This window comes from Dermacentor albipictus, chromosome 3 (assembly GCF_038994185.2).
Source record: "Dermacentor albipictus isolate Rhodes 1998 colony chromosome 3, USDA_Dalb.pri_finalv2, whole genome shotgun sequence".
In the NCBI taxonomy this organism is placed as follows: Eukaryota; Metazoa; Arthropoda; class Arachnida; order Ixodida; family Ixodidae; genus Dermacentor; species Dermacentor albipictus.
Window position 1 is genome coordinate 76,314,076 of NC_091823.1, and position 25,799 is coordinate 76,339,874.

At 43.7% G+C, this 25,799-nt stretch overlaps 1 protein-coding gene across 1 annotated transcript in view; it reads right to left on the bottom strand.

The window, feature by feature from the left end:
* The window catches only part of LOC135900604 (uncharacterized), a 505,099-nt gene that overhangs the window by 294,282 nt on the left and 185,018 nt on the right, over nucleotides 1–25,799 (bottom strand). Inside the window, exon 2 of the mRNA XM_070535625.1 lies at nucleotides 15,461–15,522. The gene's annotated coding sequence lies outside the window, so the exon portion shown is untranslated. The remainder of the gene's footprint in view (nucleotides 1–15,460; nucleotides 15,523–25,799) is intronic.

Consider the following 25,799-nt stretch of genomic DNA (forward strand, 5'->3'; position numbering starts at 1 on the left):
CGAGTGTAGTAAATATCTAATGCGTTGCTAATGGTCCATTTTAGATGTATATTTGAACCAATGAGCGCTGCGGAATGTTTGATAAGAATGAATACGCTCCCACTACAGTGCAAGAAAATTTGCATCTCTGTGTGCTGCATCGTACACTTTTTTCAGATAGGATGTATATTCTACACTACGATGAAAGTAAACAAAATTGTACGCATCGCCGTTAGTTACAAAGCACATAACCACTTTACCAAAGCTTCGCGTCACACATATAGATTCCAGAATGTGCGTTGTAGCTGCATGTCTTTATTTTTAGTTCACGGTACGAGCGAGAAGAACAAGGGATACCTATGGGCTTGGCTGTCAGATTCGTACGAAGCTAATGGACAACGAAGCAAAGAGAAGCATAAGTTAATGAAGTTTTATACAAAGAAAATAAATGTACCATGAACTATGAATAGTGAACCAATTGGTTATAGGCTTATTCTCCTAATAAAAAAGAGTGCAGGTAACAAAATAGGAAGAAGAGACGTGACATGTGCGATGCTCTCTTCCATCCAGTTTCTTCTTTTGCTATTTAAGCACACGTATAAACCTAGCTGTAGGTGTGGCATCCAGCACCACTCAAGATCATTGTAGTAGATACAGAACATCATTAAAGAAACAATAAATTATGGGATTTTACATGCCACAGCCATGTTCTGATTATGAGCAACTCCGTAGTGGGGGAGACTTCAAATTTATTTAGATTGCCTTGTGCAACTAAATCTGAATACACGAGCGTTTTTTTTCATTTCGCCGTCGTCGATATGTGAGCGCCGTGGCCAGGTTGGAACCTGGGACTTTCAAGCTCCGCAGCGCAAGTTCATATATAGTCACTGTAGGTAGGAACATCCTTTCAACCATACACCCGTCCATTAGTATGTGGTGTTAGGAGCAGGCAACTGTCCAATGAACCCTCGCGAATGTTGTGTCACAAGGCATCGAGGTCGGCGGAGATGAGGCCCTCGCTTTGTGAAGAGCGACAAGAATTTGAGTAATCGAGGGGCTCAATTTACTCTTAGTAAGAACCACGCGAAACAGGGAAACCGACAGGGATAAGCGAGGACCTAGACTTTGGGAACCTTCGTGTCATGAAATAGAGGACATGAAGGCTTATTGGTTCTAATATCCACGCGCTATGGGACACCTGCAGTTGAAAGAATGTCCCGCCTCCATCATCATAGTTGTAAGTGGGGCCGGCTAACACAACCGAACTTGTTTGATTACGCGTACACGAATGCCCAAGAATGGGGACGTCCAGTATCAAGAAGAAGGCCGACAGATAGAGTAGCACAATGTGGTATAAAAGTTAAAATGAGGGGTAAGGTGCCTCAGATGTGGAGAGTGCGGTAGCTGTCGACGGAGCTCAATTCGCGGATCATCGCACGCGCTGCGAGATGGTTGTGTGTTCGGGTCAGACCGGTAGCGGCACTGGCGTAGCAACAGGGGGGGCCGGGGGGCCGTGGGACCCGGGTGCAAGGAGCCAGTGGGGGAAGGGGGGGTGTCATATACGTATGAAGACATCCCTCTTTCCGCTGGCTACACCCGGGGGGGGGGGGGGGGTGACAGTAGACCTATGGGCCCCGGGTGCCAGACGACCTAGCTACGCCACTGGGTAGCGGGTTGTCTTTTCTCACCCTTTCACTTTTCCTGTTTTAAGAATATGAAGCTCATTGCCTATGTAAGTACCAAGCATATTGCATTCTAGGTTTGGATCAACAGCTGTGTAAAAAAAAAAAAGCACGCGACATCTTCTATGTTTCTTCTTAAACTTCATTTGCTCTTCGCTTCACAAGCTTCAACATTATATTTATTCGCGGGATTCAACACAGGGAAGCAACACGACGGCTAAGACGCCATAGTGGACAGCTGCGGATTAATTTGGACCATCTGGGGTTGTTTACTACTGTACACGTATATCTGAGCAAAGAAAAATCCCCGCATTCAGATCCCGTCGGTTCGCAGTCGCCGCGATCGTGCTTCATACAGCTGTTACTCTTTGGAATTGTTTAATGAATAGATTACTTCATTTCAGATTTAAGGCGGTCGTAACCTCCGTATACTACAGCTTGCTTCTTCTTTAAAAGCATTTAATGTGTGGTCAAGGTGCGGTGTCAGCTTGCCAACACGAGGCAGTAGAAAAGCAGTTTAACAAGTTTTGCGCTGAAGTGAGTTTTTTTTTAATGCACATCACAAATGATGATATATACGCCGTGTTGCGGCGCTGGAGTTATCCTGGGCTCGAGTCACGCATGCACCCGGTTCTTTGCTGGCGCCAACGAGCAAGCAAGTACTATGGCGGCGCGAGTTAATCTTTATGCAGCGAAAAGCTTAACTCTGCTCCCCGCGGGAGTGGGCACGTGCTGCAGCACGCAGTCGCAATTTCTAATAACGCGCACCACAGGCGACGACTAGTTTATATCTTATTTACCTTGTTCTCTTCCCTGGTGCCGACGTCATATATTTCCGGTCTGTACAACGTGGCGCAGAGTCCAGGCGACCGCCTTTCCGCACCGGTCTAGTCTGCTAAGAAAATTATAACAAATTAAGACGAATACTATATAGTCAATGTAACGACGACCGATGGTTTCTGCTGGCTTTACTGAATATTCGCTGGTCGGTCACGGTGCGGGCAGAACAGTTGCTGGTGCACGGGTAGTTTTAGTTAGTTAAAAAGGTGACTCAAGGATAGATGAGCGCGTGTGTAACTCTGCCTCTTACACGCACAACTGTTATCTATTTTAATTCATATGTATGCCCTATGTTCACGTACCACGTGACGCCTTGGGTCAGGAATGATGTTCTACATTCGTCTCCATGGCCGTGAGTGGTGGCGCTGGCTAACACTCCGGAGGTTGACTCTAGTAGACGTACGTAAATACCAAAGAAAGTGGAAGGGAAGACGACGCAGGCGGTAGTTCAACTGGTAAGAGCATCGCACGAGCAATGCGAAGGCGTGGGATCGTATCCCACCTGCGGCCATTTATTCATTCGTCCTCTTTAGTTTTCATATACTTAGATTTTCGACGGTTCAAATAAATCAACAAGTAATTACCCATATGAGTTTCCTTTTTGTCACTGTCTGTCGCGGTCACGAGAAGGCAACAGGGGGGGGGGGGGAAGGGGGAGGCTGCTTTTTGTAAACCACACCTACTTTAAGCCTACAGAATACAGGCCTCCCCGGTTTCCCTCCTCGTTCAATATATATATATATATATATACATATACATATACATATATATATATATATATATATATATATATATATATATATATATATATATATATATATATATATATATATATATATATATATATAGTACATGCCACAATAGCCTTTCAATAAAGTTAAATAAACATCCTTTCAACATTGGAAATTTATTTTTCTCGTAACGCCCTGTAAAGCTACATTTCGAGCACAAATTTTTGTAAAGCATTCAATATATAGGCTTGGAATCAGTCATAAATCAATGTAACGTAGCGATTACCGCCATTGATCAGCCATCGAGCGCTTTTATACTTACAACTGCAAACGATGCCAACGTCGACAGAGCTTCGTATATCAAAAATTACATGCCATCGCAAGAAAAAAAAAAGGCGTCCCTCAGGATGTAAGAGAATTCGGCGCCATAGCTATGGACAGTACCCGCCACTGACATACTCCATCCAAACTGCGAAGGAATCCGGGAGACACCTTGTGTTCGCGATTCGTCGAGACTCTTGGCACCCGTATAGCATACGTGGCAGTGACAGAAAAGGAAAGCGGCTAAGAGAATGAAGAACACAGCAGGTCTCTTCTGAACTTCGTTTGAGCCACAGAGAGCGGGAAAAGACGACGGGGGAAAATACGGGGAGGATAGAAGAAGCCGACGCGCGCAGGTATTCCAATCACGACGGCCAACGGAGCTCCTCGACCAATTGGAATTACCCGAAAAATAAACTAAAAAAGAAAGAATAGATGGCAATTTCGCCAAACATGCCGCCGATGCGAACCGCCAGTTTCTCGGTTAAAGTAAATAATGACGCTGCACTTCTTTTCTGTAAAGGCATGCAGTGCTCGGGAACCGTAAATTGGTGTCAGCTAATCACGAGCCGAATTCGCGATGCACTTCATGCTCGAGAAATCTTACGCTTGGATCGCGCGTCTGCATTTAGAATGCCTAGAGTCGTTGGCACTCGGAGACAGGAGGCCTAGCAGAACTCTCTTTTTCTTTTCTTTCTTTTTTTTTTGAGCTGATAGACTTGGGAATGCGGCTTAGCTCACCTGCTGACACCAGATTAGATTTCAAGAGTGCAGCACGAATCTGTTGAGAGGATGTGATTGAAGAAGGTTGGAAGAAGGAATTAAGTTCGAATAATCGGGGATAGCTAATTCCCTCCTATTCCTCGTGCAGGGATCACCACATCACCAAATAAAGACGACGTAAGACAAACGGCGGTACTTCTAGTAAATCTAAGAATGATTTACAATTCGCTAAAAAAGTTGTTTCTTGTGTTAGCTATTTGCTTTTCTTTTTACCCGGATGTTCTGTCCTATTAAATAAAGAAAACACAAAGTGAAGGCGGCCCGTTTACATTCATTCAGCAAGCTAATATACGCCTGGTTCTTCCTGTTTCTTTTGCTTTTCTGAGTGCATGGTTTGTCGACTAAGTGTTGCATTGTTGTCTCTACTTCATGCTTTCTTGTACCACGCATATATTAAGAAATGTACAACGCCATTTTAGTGTACATATATCTTTTTCACGTTTATGTTGATAACAATGCGTTAACAATGCCAGGAATTAATGTAGCGGGCCGATTCTTCAACCAAGGACTGTCCTTTTGCGCTTGTTTGCTTTCCCGACAATTACTGCGGTCATTTAAATCCGTGGAATATTCAAAGATGCAGGTGAAATATTGCTTACGGAGTTAATTAAGTTTGCTTTGGTACGTTTATGCAGCTTGCTATACATAATCTGCACGCTGATACGTCATGTGAATGTTGAAACATGTTAACTACACTTCATGAATTAACTGTATTTTAGGCGAGCGTTCCCAACTCTCTTCTTGCAGTGAACCAGCCATGTTCGTACTACGTTTTTATAAGTTGTCTCACTTGAAAGCTGTGTTTGTTGAGTTAAATCAATAGGCGGTCGAATGCGTTTTTGCATGTGATGGAAGAAGAGAACGCCACTTCAGCTGGTATCGGGCCTAGTTCCTTTTACTTTTGAAAAGATGTCTGTACATTATACTTTGGTACGTGTGGGAGTGCTCCGCTATGTCCCTTATTATAGGTCCGGTGTGGTTTTAGAATGGTAAGTGAGCCCAATCATTCGCCAGTCGTCAGGATGGTGTCTTTGCGTCATCAGGCACGGACTGACACGACGTTGTTCATTGCAGCACATAAATCTGGGAGAAATAATAAAAGGAAGTGCTGGCGACAAATTCATTAAGAATGATGTCCGAAATCTAGTTAGGTATTAATAACGGTGATGTACATCAAACACAAAGTCTCTGCAAGAGTGCCAAGTGACATCTATTTTTCTGAACACTCACAAGTGACTCCATAGTTCATGACAAAGAGAAAGACGTATAAAACGAAAGAAAGGAAAGCACACATGAAGCCTCCTTAAGCAATGCTGGAAAGTGTCGACACCGGTGAGCGCAGACAAAGGCGTTCATGCGTCATTTGCGAATAAGTGACGAATGGTTAATCTTCGTGCAATCCCTCTAGTAGCAATGGGAGCACTGCAGTGATACTTCCATACTGCATTTTTCATTCTAAATATTTTCCTGAAACATCTCTGGCAATGGTTTTTATGAAATACGAAATAGGCCATTTGACAATTTTCCATTTCAAAAGTGGATAATGCAGACGTCTTGCTGCATCTGCCGCCTATTGTTTGCAAAGATGCGTTTCCCCACCTTGCATGGTACTTGTTTTATATTAAAGCCTATGCATCTGCCTACGTTACATGTAGCACAGAGAAGCACGTGCTGGGTGCAGAATTGGAGACACTTACACAACGAAAGATACAAGGACAGCGGTCACAACGGACGTACCTATATGCGCTAAAGACAGTTCGCTATGCACAGTTTACACGCACCATGCTATATATAGGCTGTGATCGTGACGTGCGCTGGCTCAGAATATTGTGCGGTGATTTCAGTTTAGCTATCATCTTTCTCCCTATCTCTTTACAGTCATTCTCTCCGTTTCTGGCGCAGCGTAGCAAACAAGATCTTTTTTTCTGGTTAACAGCTCCACATTTTCTTTGTTTCTCTCTCTCTTTAAACAATTGAAAGGGAGCCATTGGTATATTGAAAAAAAAAACGTAGATCGAATTCAATTTCCTTCTTAAATTAAAATTTCAAGTATTTTGTGCGTATAGATGCAACGCAAATTTTAGTGAGCCGCACTTTCCGCAGAAAGATAATCCAAGCACCATCCTCCCCCGCTGAAGAGACCTTCAGTAATTGGCCAAGTCGCGGTGAGTACGAAGACACCCGTACAATATATCGTCATCAATCAGGTTACTACCCAGCAAAATACCACAGCGTGCTGAGTAAGTAGCAGCTCCGTGCTCCGTGATCACCCAGACTTCATGCTTCAAAAGAAAACATTGACTCGCACGGACATTCTTTACTGTCACATCAACTTTATCGCTGTCGTGACCATTTCATTCGTGGCAAACGCCTTCGAAGACTGCTATACCCTTTATGCTGATAGCTGCTATTTCACGGTGCTCGTACGTAGCACAGTATGATATGTTCTGAAGGAGGCAGTTCTTTCTTTAAAAAAGTAGCAAAGAGGGAGACAGCGAAAAGGAAAGGCAGGGGGCTTGACCCGGTCGCACCTGGTTGGCTACCCTACGCTCAGGAAGAGAAAGACGATAAGAAAAAAGAAAACGCGATGGGATGAAAAGTATAAGAACTGATGCGCGAGCACTCATAACAGCGCTCACTGTTATTGAATGCTTACTCTGCATTCAAAGGCGGTCACTGAGCCCAGTCATCTTTCAAATGCGCAGCTGTGTTCTGGCGGCTCTCTGTGCGGAGGATGGCGGAGTCCAGTGTCTCGATATTTCTTTTTTTTCCCTTCGTGAACGGTCTGTTGTCTTGTAGGCATTTCGTTTCGCATCCAAACCCGTCCTCTCACTCCCCCACGCTTCTTTCGGACGAGCATGATATTGGAAACGCGTTTTTCGCCGTCCTCCCTTTCTTCTGCGTTTGTGGGCAAGCAATGTTCTCCGTATATTGTCCAGTTCCAGTGATGCCGAGTAATCAGACAGCGCCACTCGCCGCGATGTCTATGGTGCGGCTATGGCATTGCGCTGCAGAACTCGACGTCGCGAGTTGGATGGCAACCGTGGCAGCCGCATTTCGATGGTGGCGAAATTAAAAAAAGAAAAAAAAAATGAGAAAGGAACACGCTGGCTTGTTTGGGATTTAGGTGCGCGTTAAAGAACTTCAGGTGGTCAAAAATGAATGCCGCCACGTGATAAAAATGAGGGTTTGAGCTTCTGCTTTCCATTGAATTGTTTTATGTCACAGAAGCAAGTTCATTTAGGTGTCTCAAGTCATCTGTCGGTCATAGCATCCCTGTTCTTTTTGAATATCTCAGCGTGCTTAGTTCAAGCCCAAAGTTGCACGTTGTGCTCGTTGGTATAGCGCGCTGGAGGCAAAAGTCGTAGCCTACCAGAAACAGGACAGCAGAAGGACACAGACTGCACACACGTGTGGCGAAATGTGGGTATAGTATGTGGCCTTTTTTCTTGTTTCGCGCTGCACTGTGCCTTTTGCCTAGATTAGTTCAAGTCGTTAACACGCTGGCCCCTGTCTTGTATCATTTTCGGTAGTGTTCCCAGTTTTGCTTGTTCCAAGCGTAGAACATTTTACTCGTAAATGTAGTTTATTTGTGCGTAATCTTAGTTGTGTTCCGGCGCATAGTAATAATAAAAACATTCCACAACTGGTGTGGCTGAGAAACAAGAAATTAACCCTGTAACTAGGCCTCGAGATACACTTCACCCACAGGCTAATTCGGTAAAGACTCCTAAATCAATTACTAGGAGCAGCGTAAATGAACGCCGATCGACCCACTGAAAGCGCAGAGAAAGGATGTACTAAGCTGATTGGAAAAACACTGTCACCCCCATGTGGGCAGGCAGAATGGCGATCCCCGAAGAACGTGGTTGGTGCAGCGAATGACACGAACACAAGGGCCTCCCTGGGGCAAGATGACAAACACACGAGACCTCTCAGACCTATGACGTTAACCGCATTAAACAGGTCTCTGGTGTGAATAGGCCCTAGGTGACGCCTGCAAGAGTGTAAATAGGCTGACGCTGCTAAGGAAAGAAAAAAAAAGAAAGAGAGAGAATAACACAAACCAGGGAACAGATACCAAACGAAAGCCGCAACGTTCTGTCCGGTCAGAAATAAGCCGGCGGCAATAATTAGGGACGAAGAAACAAGGTTTGCTGCAGTACAGAGTACTGACTTCCATGGATAATGCAGTCAGTAACACAGCTTCAGCGTTGACTAAAAAAAAAAAAAGAAAAATCTTGTGTATTCCGTGCGCAAAGCCCATTTGATTACGGGGCACAGGCTTTGAACGTTGAGAGAAACCGCTTCGAATGGAGGAATAGAACAAACTAGCAAACAAACAAACTAGCAAACAAACAAACAAACAAACAAACAAACAAACAAACAAACAAACAAACAAACAAACAAACAAACAAATAAATAAACTAACTAACTAACGAACTAAGTAACTAATTAGCTAACTAACGAAATGATGAGCGAGCGAAGACGTGAATAAATAAATATATAAATGATCACAGGTCATCCTTGCGGAGACAGGACGCATCCAGTCGCTATATTACGAATGCGAGGCCAGCTAGAAAGGTTTCTCTTGCTTTCCTCCGAACCCATTAGAACTTGGCGCTGCAGCTGCTAGGGAGAAAAGACGCCATCTTCGTGTCACAAAATTCGAAGTTCCCGGGAAGTGGCACCTGTGTAATGTAAAAAGTGCGCAAATCCCTTTTGTAGTCACAGATGGCAAGCAAGAAAGAAAAGTTCACCGCGCCATTTCATAGAAGTTATTGCCCGTATATAGAAGAAGTCCTGAATAATAAGAGCTGATATAGTATACCTGCTTTCAAATGCGAAGCATTTCTTGGTCTACATTTGCCATTTTGACAGTATATACCTAGCCGCCTACACCTTGGTGCTCTCATGGTCGCTTCGTTAACTTGGTATCTACTAAAATTGGCGTAGTATGAAACGAATGTATGACGAACATAAACGGTAGGTCATGACATGAATGTCATGGCGTGAGTGTTATGTAGGTCATAAAACCACCACCTACGTCTTGGTGCTCTCATAGTCGTTTCGTTAATTTGGTATTTACCCCAATTGGCATAGTGCGACAAGAGTGAATGAGAAACATAAATCATAGGTCATGACAAGAAGGTCATGACATTCGTGTTATGCAGGTCTTGAAACAGCCGCCTACGTCTTGGTACATAATATGAGAAGAGTTTATGACGAACATAAGTGACCGGCCATGACATGAATATCATGACAAGTGTGTCATGTAGGTCATGAAACAGCAGCCTGCGTCTTGGTATGTACCAAAAGTCGCATAATATGACAAGAGTGTATGACGAACCTAAATGACAGGCAGGTCATTACATGCGTGCCATGTAGGTCATGAAACAGCCGCGTACGTATTGGTGTTCTCACAACCGTTTCGTTAACTCGGTATGTACTGAAATTGGCATAGTATGACAAGAGTGCATGACGAACATAAATGGGCACCCACGACATGCGCGTCATGTAGATCATGAAACAGCTGCCTACGTCTTGATGGTCTCTTTGTCACTTCGTTAACTCGGTATGTACCAAGGTTCCCTGCACACTGCTTCTCATAACACCGATTCCCGCTGGACATAGGATCTGACGGATTCTTTTTTTTTGGGGGGGGGGGGGGGCTCCGGAAGATACGATAGTTAGATCCTCCGAGCTGCTGATTTCTTATCTGATAACCCATGCTGATCTAAACCGCTTCATCTTTCAAGGCAACCTACATAGATTAAACGTAATATATTGTGTCCCACGTAAACGGCGATAAATTCTTCCACAATTTTCCGCAATAGAGTGAGACACTAAAGTGCTGTGCAGGTAACCGCGACTGCTCGGAGCTTTATGCTTGAATAATTCTGCAATTAGCGCTAACAGTAAATAGCTAATACAAAAAATATGATTAAAGGCACCGCTACCAGCTGTTCATTCGAAAGAGGAGTCTGGAACACCTGCCACTGATGCACAAGCGCGAGTACGTAGTCTTTTCTGGCATTTTGGTGCACATGCGTGGCAAAAAAGTAAGAGGAATTATGTCTGCGGATTTTCTCTGCTAATAAAGAATTGACAGTAGTGCTACCGTTCATAATTCTTGCGCGTGCGTGCCTTTTAGTGCTAATTCACCTAATGAATTATGCAATACCATCTAGGCCAGGAGTTTCTACATCCGACTGTAGCATAATTAAAGCTAACCACTTAAGTTATTGCTCACAATATTGTGCAGTGGCGTTTGTTTTTGCCTAGTTTTTAAGACTGAAATACAAGTTTCTAGATATAAGGACTAAACAAATATTAGGTGTCCCATGCGTCATAACTTTGGTGGTTTTTACACTCTCTGCAGCGACGTCTTAGCTTAACGCAAAGATAGAATTATGCAATTTTTGGCGAAACGATGACGATGGACTATCTAAATAGAACACATGTGAAAGGTGCCTTGAATATATCTGGTAAACAACTTTACAAAACGCCAAGTGATGCAGGTCTCATGTTTATTGGTCTCTGAAACTGATATCGCCGCATATTGAGACGTGGCACAATATTGAGGGACACAGACACAAAGGTATGCAGATCCCAGACGCTGTGGGTATCGATTTAGGAGAAGCTTTATTCGGTGCTGGCGGGGAACGGCTGTTCTTGTTTAGAGACAATTCGCAGGGTGACATCATCGCGACAGAGACAACGACAAGTTGTGGACGATGGTGATGGTATAAAGGCTCTTATTCAAAAGTGGCCTCAGGGCTCGCTTTCAGCTTCATCTTCTACAACATTATATACAGGCCAGACTCCATAATGTAGTAGAGGAGTGAGTTATTTGAAGACTGTACACACATGCTCGGAGACCTTCCGGGTCACTAAGCGATAAGCGCGATCGAGGAAGGTGTCTTCGTCCGATGTTATCAGTTTCAGGGCACTGCCAGTGTATAGGTGAGCTGCGTCGACAGCTTCTTCTGCGCCATGACATATTGGACAGGCAAGCCCTTCTGTCAGTTCCTCGGCGTTTCTAGCGGCTTGATGACGAAACTTTTACCCAGAACGTCAGGTCTAAGAGCAACCTCGAGTGGAAGGCGCTGTAGGACCACGTCTTCTTTTATCCTAAGTCGGGGCGCAATAGCAACGGTGCCTGGCAATATTCAAGCACACGAGTCCCGTCTCTCTTTCTTGCGCGTTGCCTGAAGCGAAAGTAGGGGATCCACTGTATTGTCAAGGTCATCATAGCGCTCTATCGCTGCACTGTCAGTTGAATACAAGATGACAAGCGCCCCGCTCGTTCTCGGCTATCCAACCGTTCAATCAAAACACATTTCTGACGCTTCGGCCGCTGGACCAGCCGAAACGTGACGGATATATATATATATATATATATATATATATATATATATATATATATATATATATATATATATATATATATATATATATATATATATATATATATATATATATAATGAACGGGAAGAAAAGGGGGTCGACCACCGAGAGGCCCGATACCGAATAATGATAGCATAAGAAGCCCACAAACAAAGACACGAAGGACAAGACGGGGAATTATTGGTACTTACTAACTGAATTAAAGAAGTAATAAATGAATGGAAATGAATGTGGATGAAAAACCAACTTGCCGCAGGTGGGGAACGTTTCCACGTCTTCGCTTTACGCGTGCGATGCTCTACGAATTCAAGAAATTCAAGAATTCAGTCAATTCAAGAAAGCACGAGCACTTTGAATGTATGCGGTGCTTCATTTGCTGAGTGGTCTCTGCTTGGTAAGGGGCGTAAGGCAAGTTAATATGGAAACCGCACCTTAATTTACTCTGCGCCACTTTACCTGTTAAGAAGTAAATGCGTTTGATTGATACTTTTTAAATTTACCCTTTTATTCTTTTTGTACATTTGTGCAGCTTTCAGGAAGTAGCCGGTGAAGCAAAGTACTCGCAATTCTAAAGTGTCGCAGAAGTCGCGCAGCCATTCTGTATTTTTTTTATAACATTTCTCCACCTTTTGCTTGCAAACTCACGGGCAGACTTTGACTTCCAGTGGAAATCTTGTTTGTAAGAGGAAGAATAGTTTAAGGGAAAGCATTTCCCATTGAATTCCAGTAGCGCTGACGCATTTAATTTTGCTGATTGGTCAAAGCACGCCCAGAAGGAAGCAATTGCAGCGTTGGCAGTATACTAATTTTCGGCTGAGCTTATCAAACGATAAAGAAACCAACTGCTGCCGGCTGCCCAAAAGAAACAACGCCAATGCCTGCATGCGTGCGACAGTGCAAGCTGCGGCATAAGACAGGAACAATGAGGATAGCTCCATTTTCTGGACAATGAATAACCGGTGCGTCGGGGGGTGAACTCCTGTTTTCTAAATGTTTGCTTCCCAGAGCGATCCCCTGAGGCACAATTTTGGTCCACGGGCTGTCGCTTGCAGACCCGCCCGAGATAACTGCGGCTGGCGAATTTGCGTGGAAGAAAAAGAAGGGGAGGGGGGGGGCGAGGACGAGTGGCGAGGCGATAGAGCACAGCCTCAGGGAGAGCGAAACGGTCACTTTGCGCAATAAAAGAGTGACGTTGGGCGAGACGCCCCCAAGGCAGAAACTGGTAATGGCAGCTCAGTCTACCCCTATCACGCATTCTGCACACCGGGGCTGCACCACATAGGCGAGGCTTGATTGTGACTGTAACTGTGTGAAATGACTTTGGGAGATGGGGTAAATAGTCTAGAAATAATGCGCGCTATTCGCTACATACGACCAGTTGCGCTTGCTGGACAACAAATAATGTTCGGTGCTGAAAAGACAAGACAGTTAAATTCTATTCATGTTTGTGGGAGTAATCTACCGAATTCATAAAATTTTTTTACGGAAAGCTTCCCAATCCATTTGAGTGTGTTTCTTGCGTACCTTCAGATCAATCGATATACAGTGGTTGATCCACTGATCTACGCATTAAGGAAATTAACTGTTCCTAACTTCGTCATGTCTATTTTTCATAGAGATAAACAATTTCATAGATAAGAACCATGCTTGATAACGTGGCATTCTATTAAATTTTTGACCAGTAGACAAATAATCGCGCGAGAGTACATCAAGTCTAAACGAGCCACACGTAATAACGCAAAATTTTTATGAATGAAAGTAAAAAAAAAATGAATGCTCTGCACGAAAGGTGAAGTACAGAGGGTGATATATAGACAAGTTTAGCGTTGTGCTGGAGCTCCTTGGATCCTAGGCTCTTAGGCATCTCGTAGTGCTTTTCTACAACAAGGCTATGTCAGCGAAGGACATAGCCTTCGCTGACATAGGATGACATTCCGGACAATGTAAAATTCCGGCGTATTTTCGAGTTCCCCATATTGTGAGCTCAGAATGGCTCACAGGGCTGCCACAGGCTCTCTCATTGGCCCAAACCGACGCCATTGCGGAAAATGAGAATACGGTGGAATTCGATGATGTCCAGAATAGCATTCCTGATAAGAAGCGCCGCCAGCGGCGTTGCAGGCATCGCATCTCGAAGGAGTTCCAGTCGAGACCAACGGAAGACCTTCGGTATTTGCGAACGCCTCCATGAAAGGATTACATAGCTTACGTCATTGCTACCAGGGAGACTCTCATGTTAAACACCTTTTTCTCGTTATTAACATTAGATTGCATTACTTTCGCGATCCAGCATCTTCCTGAAAAGTGGCATGACCACTTCTCAAAAACAAAAAAGAAACATAATTTATAATCACTATAAATCATAGTGATCATAAATGATCTTTGTTTTGTTTTCATTTTTAGGCAGTGCTGACCAATAAGGTGACAGAAAGCGAATACTTAATATTGTGTTTCCATTGTGAACCATGGGCACCCCTCCCCTTCTTCCCCTCCCCCCCCTCCCCCCTCTCGGGGATATGTGCCATAAGTTGAAGGTGACAAGAACAACACAACTTTAGCCTGATGCTTGCTTGGCAGGCCTCGCTCAGACCAGCGCATGCGCAGCGGTGGGGTATGCAGATAGCCTATCAGCAGGAACATTAGTATTGCGCGCGCACAGCGCTCACGTCAGCAGCGGAAGGCTGAACGTTGCCCCGTCACCCATGCAGAGCCGATTGAGCGGAGCCTGACGGCGTGTCCACTTGGTTAGGTTGTTTTTGCAGCCAAACCCACTGCGCGCCAGCCGCGCCTCTGGAGTCCTTCTCAACTTCCGCACATGGACCGCGTTAGGGTTTCTCGCTAGACTGCGCATGAGCCATCAATACCGTGAAAGCAGGCCGGCGATAGTGGCGACGGCGAAAGCGCGCCCCTCGACTGGATGTGTAATTGCTATCGCAATAAAACCTACACAAAAGTCAACCTTACTCTAATGAAAGTGTGCACGAAAAAGAAGTGAAGCAGTCCATGTGCTGAAGGAGTAGTCCTTCAGGAATAACAAGCCGTAAGCACTAGGCTAGCTGGGCTTGCATTGTGTTTCTATATGTCTTTGTGAGTGGTGTCTTTTTCTTGTGGGGTGTGCCGCCGTTGTGAAGCGAATTAGTGAATTACGAGGAACGTCGTAGTGGTGGTCTCAGGATTATTTGTATTTCATCGCCATCGGAATACGGTCGGTGCGGCCAAGATTGAACCAGGGATCTGGAGCTCAACAGTGCAACGCCATAGCCACTGCGCTACCGCGGCTATCCACAAAGTTACGAATCGTCATAGAAGAATGGAAAAAAAAAACTGCGCAGAAAAATGAGTTTTTCAAGCGAAAAAACCCAACATGGTTCATTCCAGAATATTTCTTTTTTCAGAAAACAAAAAATGGACGCGTCGCTGTCTGCCGCATCCTAATTTTGATAGCATTTTCAGTAAAATTGTCGCTGAAAACAAAGAAAGCATATTTTCATGGTTTGAGTTAGACGGCTTGAGGAGCCCATCGTTAAGAGGTAGCGCAAGTTTAATCTAATGTGATTGTGGGCAACAAAAACCTCCAACTGAGGCTTCGCGCACGACTGCAGTTGATTGGCCAAGGCTTGAGCGTCGTGGTTTGAAAGCAGTGTAACCGTCTCTATCCTGTGAGCTTCATCTCTAACCCATGAGCTGTGAAATACCACTTCAGCAAGATATTACCTTTTTCAAGGAGAGAAGCTGTGGTGCTTGTGAAAGCCGTTGCGTGGCGCTGCCAACGTAGCCTGAACAGGGAAGAGAAAAAAGAAGAAGAAGGAGATGTATACAAATATACTAGAATGAAAAACATGTACAGCACACTTGATTATGTCAAGCAGGCTAGGTGCCTATTCGTCATCATCCCGTTTCAAAGGGGACGCCAATAAATCACCATCATCGAATACAATTACTGTATATGGCTCAAGCACGAATAGTCTTAAGGCCAAAGCGAGAGAAACAGAGACAGCTATAATTGGATGCAGAGAATGGAAACAAAACAAAAAAGATCACCCAGATGTACATGAAGGAAAAGAAAGTAATTAGAAAAGAAAACCTGTACGTTAACACAAAAGGCAATGTCTTGATGTTTGGGGCCGAGCTGGTTGCCTCAGCACAAAAACATGCCGGAGCAAATATTCGTCACAGGATGAGGCATGTGTTTGCGGCAGCCTAAATCTAGGAACAGCTCAGCATATCCTAATGCTATGCGAAGGTACCAGTAGACAACGCCCACGTTCCAGAAGTGCTTGGATTGATAGTGATTTGAAGCATGAATCGGTCAGCAGTTGAGAAAAACTAAGCAAGAGAAGTTCAGAGTACTGCTGAAAAAAAAAGGCATTAAAGAGATTGGTATGAACAGATCCGTTACAGGAATAGGTAACTATGTATTTACATATACGTAAAGGTTTAAAAACAACAGAACAGGTAAAGAATATATAGGTAAAATGCTAAACTGACAAACGTGTATCAATGACCTATTTAGCAAAATCTGGCTAGGTGAATATTTGTCACCGCCTCGTTTGGAATAGGATCCCCATAAATAATAATAATAATAATAATAATAATAATAATAATAATAATAATAATAATAATAATAATAATAATAATAATAATAATAATAATAATAATAATAATAATAATAATAATTATTGACACACATCCAAACACAATACAAAGAAACGGGCCTGTCTAAGTCTACGAGGACTTGTGCGACTAGGCCCGGCAGAGTCGGTACAGCGATGTGGTTATATATTTACATAAAAAGTGAAAAGGTAGACATATACATATTAACACGTTTTTTTCAACTTTGAGAAGAATGTTTGGTAGTATTACCCGTTAACAGACAATGACATAAAAGAGAAACCCATCAACAACTTAAGTAAAGATCAGGAGTAAATTTCACCGTTTCATCAATAATTTCCTCAACTGTTTTTTCGAAGTTGCCAAGAAGAATTCATCGGCCAAATCGTTAAATATTTTTGGGATGTATACACTTCTTCTCGCTTCACCATACTTAGTAGTGGAATAGGGTACCTTAAAACGTTTTTTATTTCTTAACAAACGAGGTGTATCGTATGCCTCTTTGAATTCATCGCTCCAATTATGCCGCATAATAACAGTTCTGGTAAATAAACCCTCCAATGTGCAAAATCCTAATTCCTGAAAAATATTATTGTCGTTAAGTGTACTACCATAAGCCACATTTCTTAATATATTTTTTAGTAGTTTATCAATACGATTTTTCCAGTGCTCTGTACAAAAGGCGAAGATCGTTATCCCATACCTCAGCACACTGTATGCTAGTGCATGCACTATCATTTTCTTGACTGGTACAGGTACTAAACCCTTTATGTTGAAAAGTAAATATGCAACACTACGTAGTTTCCCACACAAAAACGCCATGTGATGTTGCCAAGACATGCCGCTGTTGAACGTTATACCCAGGTATTTGAATGTCTCCACATATTCTATAGCAGTACATTTACATGAAATACAATGTTCATTATGCAGAAATATTGGCAAGTTCATTTTTTGAGTTTTTAATGGACTACGAAAACACATGATTTTGCTTTTCTTAGCATTGATATAAACACAGTTTTCTTCAAACCATTGCATAGCCCTATGGACTGCATTTTGTAGGGCGCTAATTGCTTCTTCATAATGCATATGACGAGTGAGTAGAACTGTATCATCTGCATATTGATACACAGTGGCCTTTGTAATTATCGTGGGAAAGTCGTTCATAAATAAATTGAATAAAAGAGGGGACAACACGGATCCCTGTGGAACACCAGCTGTAATATATTTTCTAGCGCTAAAAATTTCTTTACTGCCCATGACCACCTGTGATCTATCCTGTAAATAATTGCAAATAATATCAAAAAAGGGTCCCCTGAAACCCAAACAACAACAACAACAACAACAACAACAACAACAACAACAACAACAACAACAACAACAACAACAACAACAACAACAACAACAACAACAACAACAACAACAATAATAATAATAATAATAATAATAATAATAATAATATTAATATTAATAATAATAATAATAATAATAATAATAATAATAATAATAATAATAATAATAATAATAATAATAATAATAATAATAATAATAATAATCGTTGTTTGCTGATGAGTGGAAATACAGACCACATTATCGTTTCGGCTCCAAGCGTAACGTAGGTAAGCCACGCAGCCTCGATGGGGGACATCGAACGTTTCTTCATCGCGTTCACGCGAGTGTGGCTTACTCTACAAACTATTTAAAAATAATTTGTCTGCACACCGTTGTTGTCCCAGTGATGGTGTTGAAGAGGGCTCAAGTAATTTAACTTGTATTTGTACCCACTTCACCACCCCAAGGGCCGTTTTGAGGAGAGCTTTACACAGGTAACATGGCAGGCGACCTCAACTGCAGGACGTTCTTGGGCAGTTGGCAATGTCTGGAATCTCAACGGCCCCCTACTAATGCACTTATAGTGCCCTACATGCGAGATACAGGACTCAATGAGACACTCTCCTCAATGTTTGTGTTGGTGCATTTGTGTTTAGTGTATGCATAGGTGTGTGTGACTTGTTTTTGTTTTTGTCGCACTTTTTTTCTTTCATCCCTCCTGATCTCACTTGTAGCAGCATGCCAGGTGTGTCGCTAGTCTTGAGCCTTTTCAGATATTAAACTTTCTTTGTCATTCTGTCCGACTACTTAAGCTATGATTACCGCTCGATGCTTTCATCTTTGGGTTTATAGTTAAACATGCCGCCTGCATTCAAAATAGAAAAGCTCCTTCAACTACTTTCTCAGCTTTTTCTGACTCTGCGCTCGCTCTGCGCTCCGTACCTATATATCTCGAAAGGCATAAAATATCTGTTTACTCGTTCGTTACTTTTCTTGGGACTTGATTTTCACAGGTACTTGGAGATTAAAAAGCTCCGAGAAATAATGGAAAAAGGCGTTTCTTTCTTTCTTTCTTTCTTTCTTTCTTTCTTTCTTTCTTTCTTTCTTTCTTTCTTTCTTTCTTTCTTTCTTTCTTTCTTTCTTTCTTTCTTTCTTTCTTTCTTTCTTTCTTTCTTTCTTTCTTTCTTTCTTGCTTTCTTTCTTTCTTTCTTTCTTTCTTTCTTTCTTTCTATATTTATTTATTTATTTACTTATTTCTTTCTCTCTTTCTTTCTTTCTTTCATGTGTACGGGTGGTTCCACTCCGCGTGAGACAGTTGTTTTATTGGCGTTTTACAGGCTGTACACCGAGAATTATGGCCGCGCATTTTATAACGCTTCAATCTCGGCTCAACTGCTCGTGTAAAATGTAGCATGTAGAGGTGACTACGACATTATTATTCGTAACTCAAGTCGTTCTTCGCAATGAGCTTTCCGACGGCTGTAAAAGAAGTGGATGGCTCTACATCCTGTAGCTACGTCAGATGGCAGTGAAACCACTTGGAACTCATTTTTGCGCTGCGCAAAATTTACGAAGCCACGCTGCGAAAAGAAAAGAGAGAGCGAGAGAGAGAGAGCACGATGGTTAATGTGGCAAGAAAAACAGCAGAGCAAGCGCTAAGTCGTTACCGGCAGCTGCACCGTCCAAAAAACGAGCTGCATCGCACTCGCCACAGCTTTTACGATTCAAAAGTCGATTACAACATGTAAACAATGTGCGAACGTAATTCAGCGCTGTTGAATGCACATCGTCGACGCACTCGAAGCACGCGCTTTAAGGATGTTGCACGCTTATTGTCCGGTAGTTACACCAGCTTCTTCCTCTTGTTACTTGGAGCCATGTCTTTAAACGGAAACAGAACGCGAAAAAAAGAATTCAGCTTCTCGTAGAGACTGGCTTTTTTTAATGACTTCTAATCTTTTTGTTTCTAGATATCTATATGATCGGTGCTTTACATGATAAATGAAAAAGCGCAATCACAACTGTGCTTTTGACTCAATTTCGGTTTGTATCCACTGCGCTCCCGAGCATCGGGATTTTGTTTTTAACGAGAATGATTTCGACGATTACTGGCGGAATTATTGTTCACACTTTTAAGAAATCTGCTTTTCTTTTTTATTCGTTTACTTCATGAGTTATTCAGTGTTTTTGTCCATGCATGCTAATAAACCTTTTTGTTAGTTTTTAAGCATGAAATGCTCTTAACTCCCGTTGTCAGGGACCTTCAAGTAAAATTCAGCCGAAAGCCAGAGCCGTTACCAGGCGATTCAAACGAGAACATCCGGGCACGCAAATGAGAACATCCGGGCAAGTTGCGAGAGCAAAACGAGATCCCCCACCCTTTGTACAGCACCACACTACATAAGCTAGTCACTCCCAAAGAAGCTGCAAAACATATTGCTTCCGAGTTCTTCCTAACGCTTTTTCTCAATATACCTAAAGAGCTGTAACTTCTTGTACGCTGAAGTTTTATTTGTCATTTCCAACATCGTCGTTCAAAAGGCAGATACAGGTCACCATACACTTCAATTCTGGGAAATCGAATTTGCTGCAGATATACTGCGCTCTCCGAGCTGCTGCGTTCGTGGCACCGGAAGCATCGGATGCGCTGCTTTGCCTTCATGGAGGAAGGAAAAACTTAGGAGAGAGCATTACGTCACGCAGCTAGCTTTGGCATGCGAACGCTCCGTGAAGCTAGCCCTTCGCTCAGTGGCAGCCCATCCCGTGACCTCGAGCGTCGAGATCGCTTAGCAAGAATCGAGATTTGCTGAGGCGTTTGGTCGCGCGTCCTTTTGGCGCTTTTCTTCTTCTAGTTGGGCAGTGCGCACCCTCCCTGGTGTCTTTCGCTGCCTGTCGTGTCGCTTTCAGCCGGCTTTCTTACACTAGCCGCGCAGCATTATATGGACCAGTGCACAGTATGGTGTGGTGCGGCGCGGTGTGGTGTGGTGCACCGTTGCGAACATGCATTATACCCATTTTGAGATTGTGGCTAGTATCATCTCCAACTAATCTGCTTTGCCGGCTGCCATGTCATGCTTACATCTACTCTCAATCACGGGAGAGCCAGAGATATTTAATAATCCGCATTATGCGGACATTTGAAAGGCCAAATATTTGTCATATATTCGTTACACGATTATGCTATCCTCAGGTCTTTTGATAGCTGGCTATCATTGCGGGTTACTTATGTGACTAAGATTTTACAGATTGAAACACACCTAAACTTTGCGCAAGTTGCTACAGGGGGTCAATGATGAACTTTGTTGGCGCAAATACCACGATCATTTACAGTCACATATTTCGTTGACAAGACGGGTTTATATCGAATAAAGTAAAAGCTCACTATTTCCCTTCGACTGCGTAATTTGTACGGAGAAGGTCGAAGGTCGTGAAATGGCTTTATGCATGTCTTTTAAGCGTGACCGTTTCGAAGTAAGGAGACAACGAAGTAGGTGCTGGATGACAATGCTAAGTCAACGTTCTAGTTCCACTAATAGCATCAGCATCCTTTAGATACCACCGTTAGGCCAATTTTGCCAGGCAGTTAAGTAAAACTTGCGGCTTTGAAAGGCACGATCAATGATGCCCGCTCGGGGTGATCTGTTCTTATTCTGTGGCAGGCGTCGAAAAGACATGTTGAAGAAAAGCCTATAGTTACAAGGTGCAACTTGCCAGCTAGCTCCAGTTCGCAGGAAATCCTCATTTGCGACATACTTAGTTTTTCACTTGAGTATATAAAGTATTCACGAGGCTGGTTACAAAACTGAAGTTCCTTCTGAAGTTCCTTTCTCAGAAACATGAGCGCAGGCTGGGTCTATGTACCTGTATGTTTCTGAGTTCGACTTCCTACATTTAGTTCATGATGAAAGACGACTTCGTTTTGCATCAAACTCTGTTATATACTAAAATTTGTGTTAGTTTTCACAAAATACGAGAAGTGCCATTCATAAGTTATTCATTCATTAGCCATTCATTAGCTCCGCCTTTCTCACAACATAGCTCCACCCATCGTAGACATCTGCTGGATGCTTGACTATGCACCATAGCCATCTTTTTTTAATAGGCAACATAACTTCGCACTTGAGTGTTCGATATCACCATGCCAGTTTTTTGTGATCATCATCATCATCATCATCATCATCATCATTTTTTACGTCCACTGCAGGACGAAGGCCTCTCTGTGCCATCTCCAATTAACCCTGTCCTGTGCCAACCGATTCGAGCTAGCGCCCGCGAATTTGTTAATTTCATCGCCCCACCTAGTAGTCCGCTGTCCTCGACTGCGCTTCCCTTCTCTTGGCACCCATTCTATAACCGTAATGATCCACTAGTTATCTATACTATGCATTACATGACCTACCCAGCTTCACTTTAGTCTCTTATATAAATAAGAATATGGGCTATCCCCGTTTGCTCTCTGACCCACACCACTCTCTTCCTGTCTCTTAAGGTTATGCCTACCATTCTTTGTTCCATCGCTCCTTGCGTGGACCTTAACTTGTTCTCGAGCTTCATTGTCAGTTTCCAAGTTTCTGCCCCATATGTGAATACCGGTAGAATGTATGGCATACGGGAGACATCGTCGGATACTGACTGGAAGCTTACCATTATTATTTCTGTGTACACGATTAGGTAATAATGGGTGTTCATTGCTCGTAGCGCCAAGCGGCTACTCACATGGCCATGTGCACGATCGCCAAGGAAAAAGGGGTCGCCGGGGAGCGGGTTAGCATTTCATGAAATCTTTTGTGACATTCAGGGGAATCTCACATCCTGGAGAGTGTTATTTTGTGGCTACCAAGTTTTGTGTAGCCGCCTCGCTTTACTTGCCAATAAAGAAGCGCAACATTAATTAAAAACAATTAAAGAATAGAAATAACGCCTTGATCTAGAACTGTTTTCTTAAGAGTGCACTGCCGCACCTAAATATATTGTGGAGAAAACCAAGACGCTAGGAATGTAACAGCAACTCACACTTCCTTCGTTGTTTTGTGAACCTAATGTTCTTGTTTAAATAATTCAAAGGCAGCATTCGAACCTCGGGTCAGATACTCGAACAATTAATTTCGGTGGTATAACTTTCAGCAGAACAATACCACTGCCGACAGGCGGAACACCAGAACGCTACGTCACGCAGAAGTGAAGCTGAAAGTGTCGACGATAATGCGATTAGTATTTCCAACTCTTCCAACAACGTAGCTGCATATCATATTCATGAAAACACCTTCGTTTAGTATCCGTAGTAGCAGTTATGATACTTCTTTTGCCTTAGCTATATGCGACATGCACTCTCTGGGACTGGCCCACATTGCTAAGACTGTATCGCAGTTGTCGCCATTGAATCCGCGACTTTCCTGATTTGTCAAGGGAACAAGATTTGTGTAGTGCCGGAGTTAACCTACTGTACAGGAAAATTTAACAACTACGAATGAGGACAGGAATGTCTATAAAATTTCGGCAGCATGTTATAGGCTCCTGTGACACGTGAAGACAAAAGCCTGCTGTACACTTGGTGATGCACCGTCTCGATTCGTCGCGTTGCTGCTTTCGCAGTCCGGTGTTTTCGACGCTCTGCGGCTTCGCGCACTCGCACAGCGGGGTCAGACTCGCGCCATCGACGTTTCTCTTCGACTTTACGTTGCATCCTCTCCGCAGGGGATTGAAACGTATGCCATTCTGTGCGTCGTATGGGTGATTTCAATGAATGTACGGACTGTTGGCTTCAATTTGCTGAGCGCTTGTAGTCCCAGCCTTACGGGGATATGAGCCATTGAATTTTTTTCCTTACTTGTGGGGGTATGAACCATTGAGAAGGCCACGTGGTCTTTTTGTACCACTTGACTAGACGCGGCGTTTCTGTACATTTTATGCGTGATTCTAATGAATGTATGCATTGCGTGCTTCAATTTACTGAGTGCTTGTAGCCTTGCCGTTAGGAGAGGGATGAGCCATTTCATTTTTTGCTTGCTTAGGGGGTATGAGCCATTGCTGCTGATGATAGTTTTTGTACCATTGGGCTGGACGACGCGTTTCTTTCAATGCCATCTGAGGTATAAGCCACTTCAGGCTTTCGCCTTAAAAATTACTACGTCGCAGCTACACGTTTGTATTATGTGAAAGGGCTGTTTTCATCGTGTCAAACAAAATTAGCTGTTAGTATCAGGAGCGCTTCCTTGTGAATAATTGTACAGACAGGAGCTTAACGTGCGCGATAACATTAAGCGCGCACGCTGTTAAGAATGGCGAGCTGCAATGGAGGATTGCCACCCAATTACGACTGGGGGACAAGACGCGCATCCCCCACTCTCCGTCGCTTTGTGCTTTGTGATGAAAACCGCCGCCACTCCTCCAGCCCCACCGCTGTTGTGACGGAACGAGTTCGGTGGGCGAACTATTGTGCCCGAGCTCCCCAGCGCGGGCCTGATCTGCTACGCGTGAACGAGCTGCCGCGAGAAAGCCGTTTTTTGTTGCTTCCCACGCGCCTTCCAGGACGCAGGACAACGAGCTACCCATCATGGCTCCGAGCTCCCGGAACGGCGCCCCTCTGACGTCGGCGCCGGACATCGGAATGTGTGTGCCTATGTGTGCGTAAACTGTTCTGCGGAACGGCGCCCCTCTGACGTCGGCGCCGGACATCGGAATGTGTGTGCCTATGTGTGCGTAAACTGTTCTGCGGGGCGGCGGCAAGTTGACAATGAGTAAATGAACGTTCGCGTCACCTTGTATCGCGGGAGGACCGAGTGTTTAAAAACTGCTGTGGTGCGAATGCTGGACAGACTTCTCTTGAGCAGTCATGTTAGACTGACACACTTCTCTCGTGCAGTCATGTTGGACTGACACTCTTTTTCTCAAGCAGTCATGTTAGACTGATTTAAATACTGTAAATTAACCCATATTCCTCGTTCTCGATGAGAAGCAGTTCTTCCCTTCATCAACGTCCTCAGCGTGGATAAGTTGGACGACGGCATGGGCCAGCTACCTTCGAATCCATGCCGGACTCCAATCTTGACAACGGATCACGAGCGATGGGATTGAGCCCCCAATCCTGACAACGCTAGTTGGATATGGAAAATGTTAATTTCATGCCCTTAGTAGAGAAGCATTGGCCGGATAACATTAAGTGCTCTCTTTTCGTCGATATGAGGGCTTGAGTAGCTTTTAAGTGCTGACGCGGGAATATGTCCGAGTGAGTAGATAATAGCGACGTTTTTGGTGTACGCACTTCATTTCGTGTCCTTAAGTGGTTCCCCTTGAAAGTGAAGAGGAAGCTCAAAGTCTGTTAGGTCATGCGGGAAGGACAGAAAAAGGGAACAGAACGAGGGTGCAGAGGCTGCCGGGAATATAAACGACCCTGTCAACTGGCATCCCCGGCGTATCGACATCGATAACGTCGACGGGCGCGTATCCTCAGAGGGCCGTTTGTCACACGCCGCTTAATATCACTGAACTGCCTTTCTGCAAAGAAAAACAAAACCCTGACATATCACAGGCCTAGCAGCGCCGTGAGTATAAAGGTCTGTCCCGTTATCGAATAGGAGAAACTGGTTTCCAGCATAAAAATAAGGATACGTGGTCCTACCTAAAAGAAAGACAGAAAGACGCCGTGGGCTCATCTTTATTTCATGGCACTCTCGACAAGCTGGTTTGCCTCTGACACCTACGTGAGCGAAGATGTGAATAAATAGGCTGATGTGCGCGCCATCAGTGCCTGGAGAAGATTCGAGCTGGCTGAATATGGTAGGTAAGCTTTAAAAGAACCTGCCGCTGTGGCTTAGCGGATATATCGTGTTGCCCTGCTAAGCACGAGGTCGTGGGATCGAATCCCGGCAGTGGCGGCCGCATTTCAGTGAAGGTGAAATGCAAAAACGCTCGTGTCCTTTGCCTTGGGCCACGGTTAATATCCCCGGTAGTCGAAGTCGCCCATCACGGCATAAATTCATAATGAATTCATGGTTTTTGGCACGTAAAATCAATTCAATTCGATTCAGATAAAATGAAACGTTTTGAAACATTTCAGTAAGGTAATAATAAATAGCTGTTCTTTTTGTGATACAGGCATATTGCGCAAAAAAAA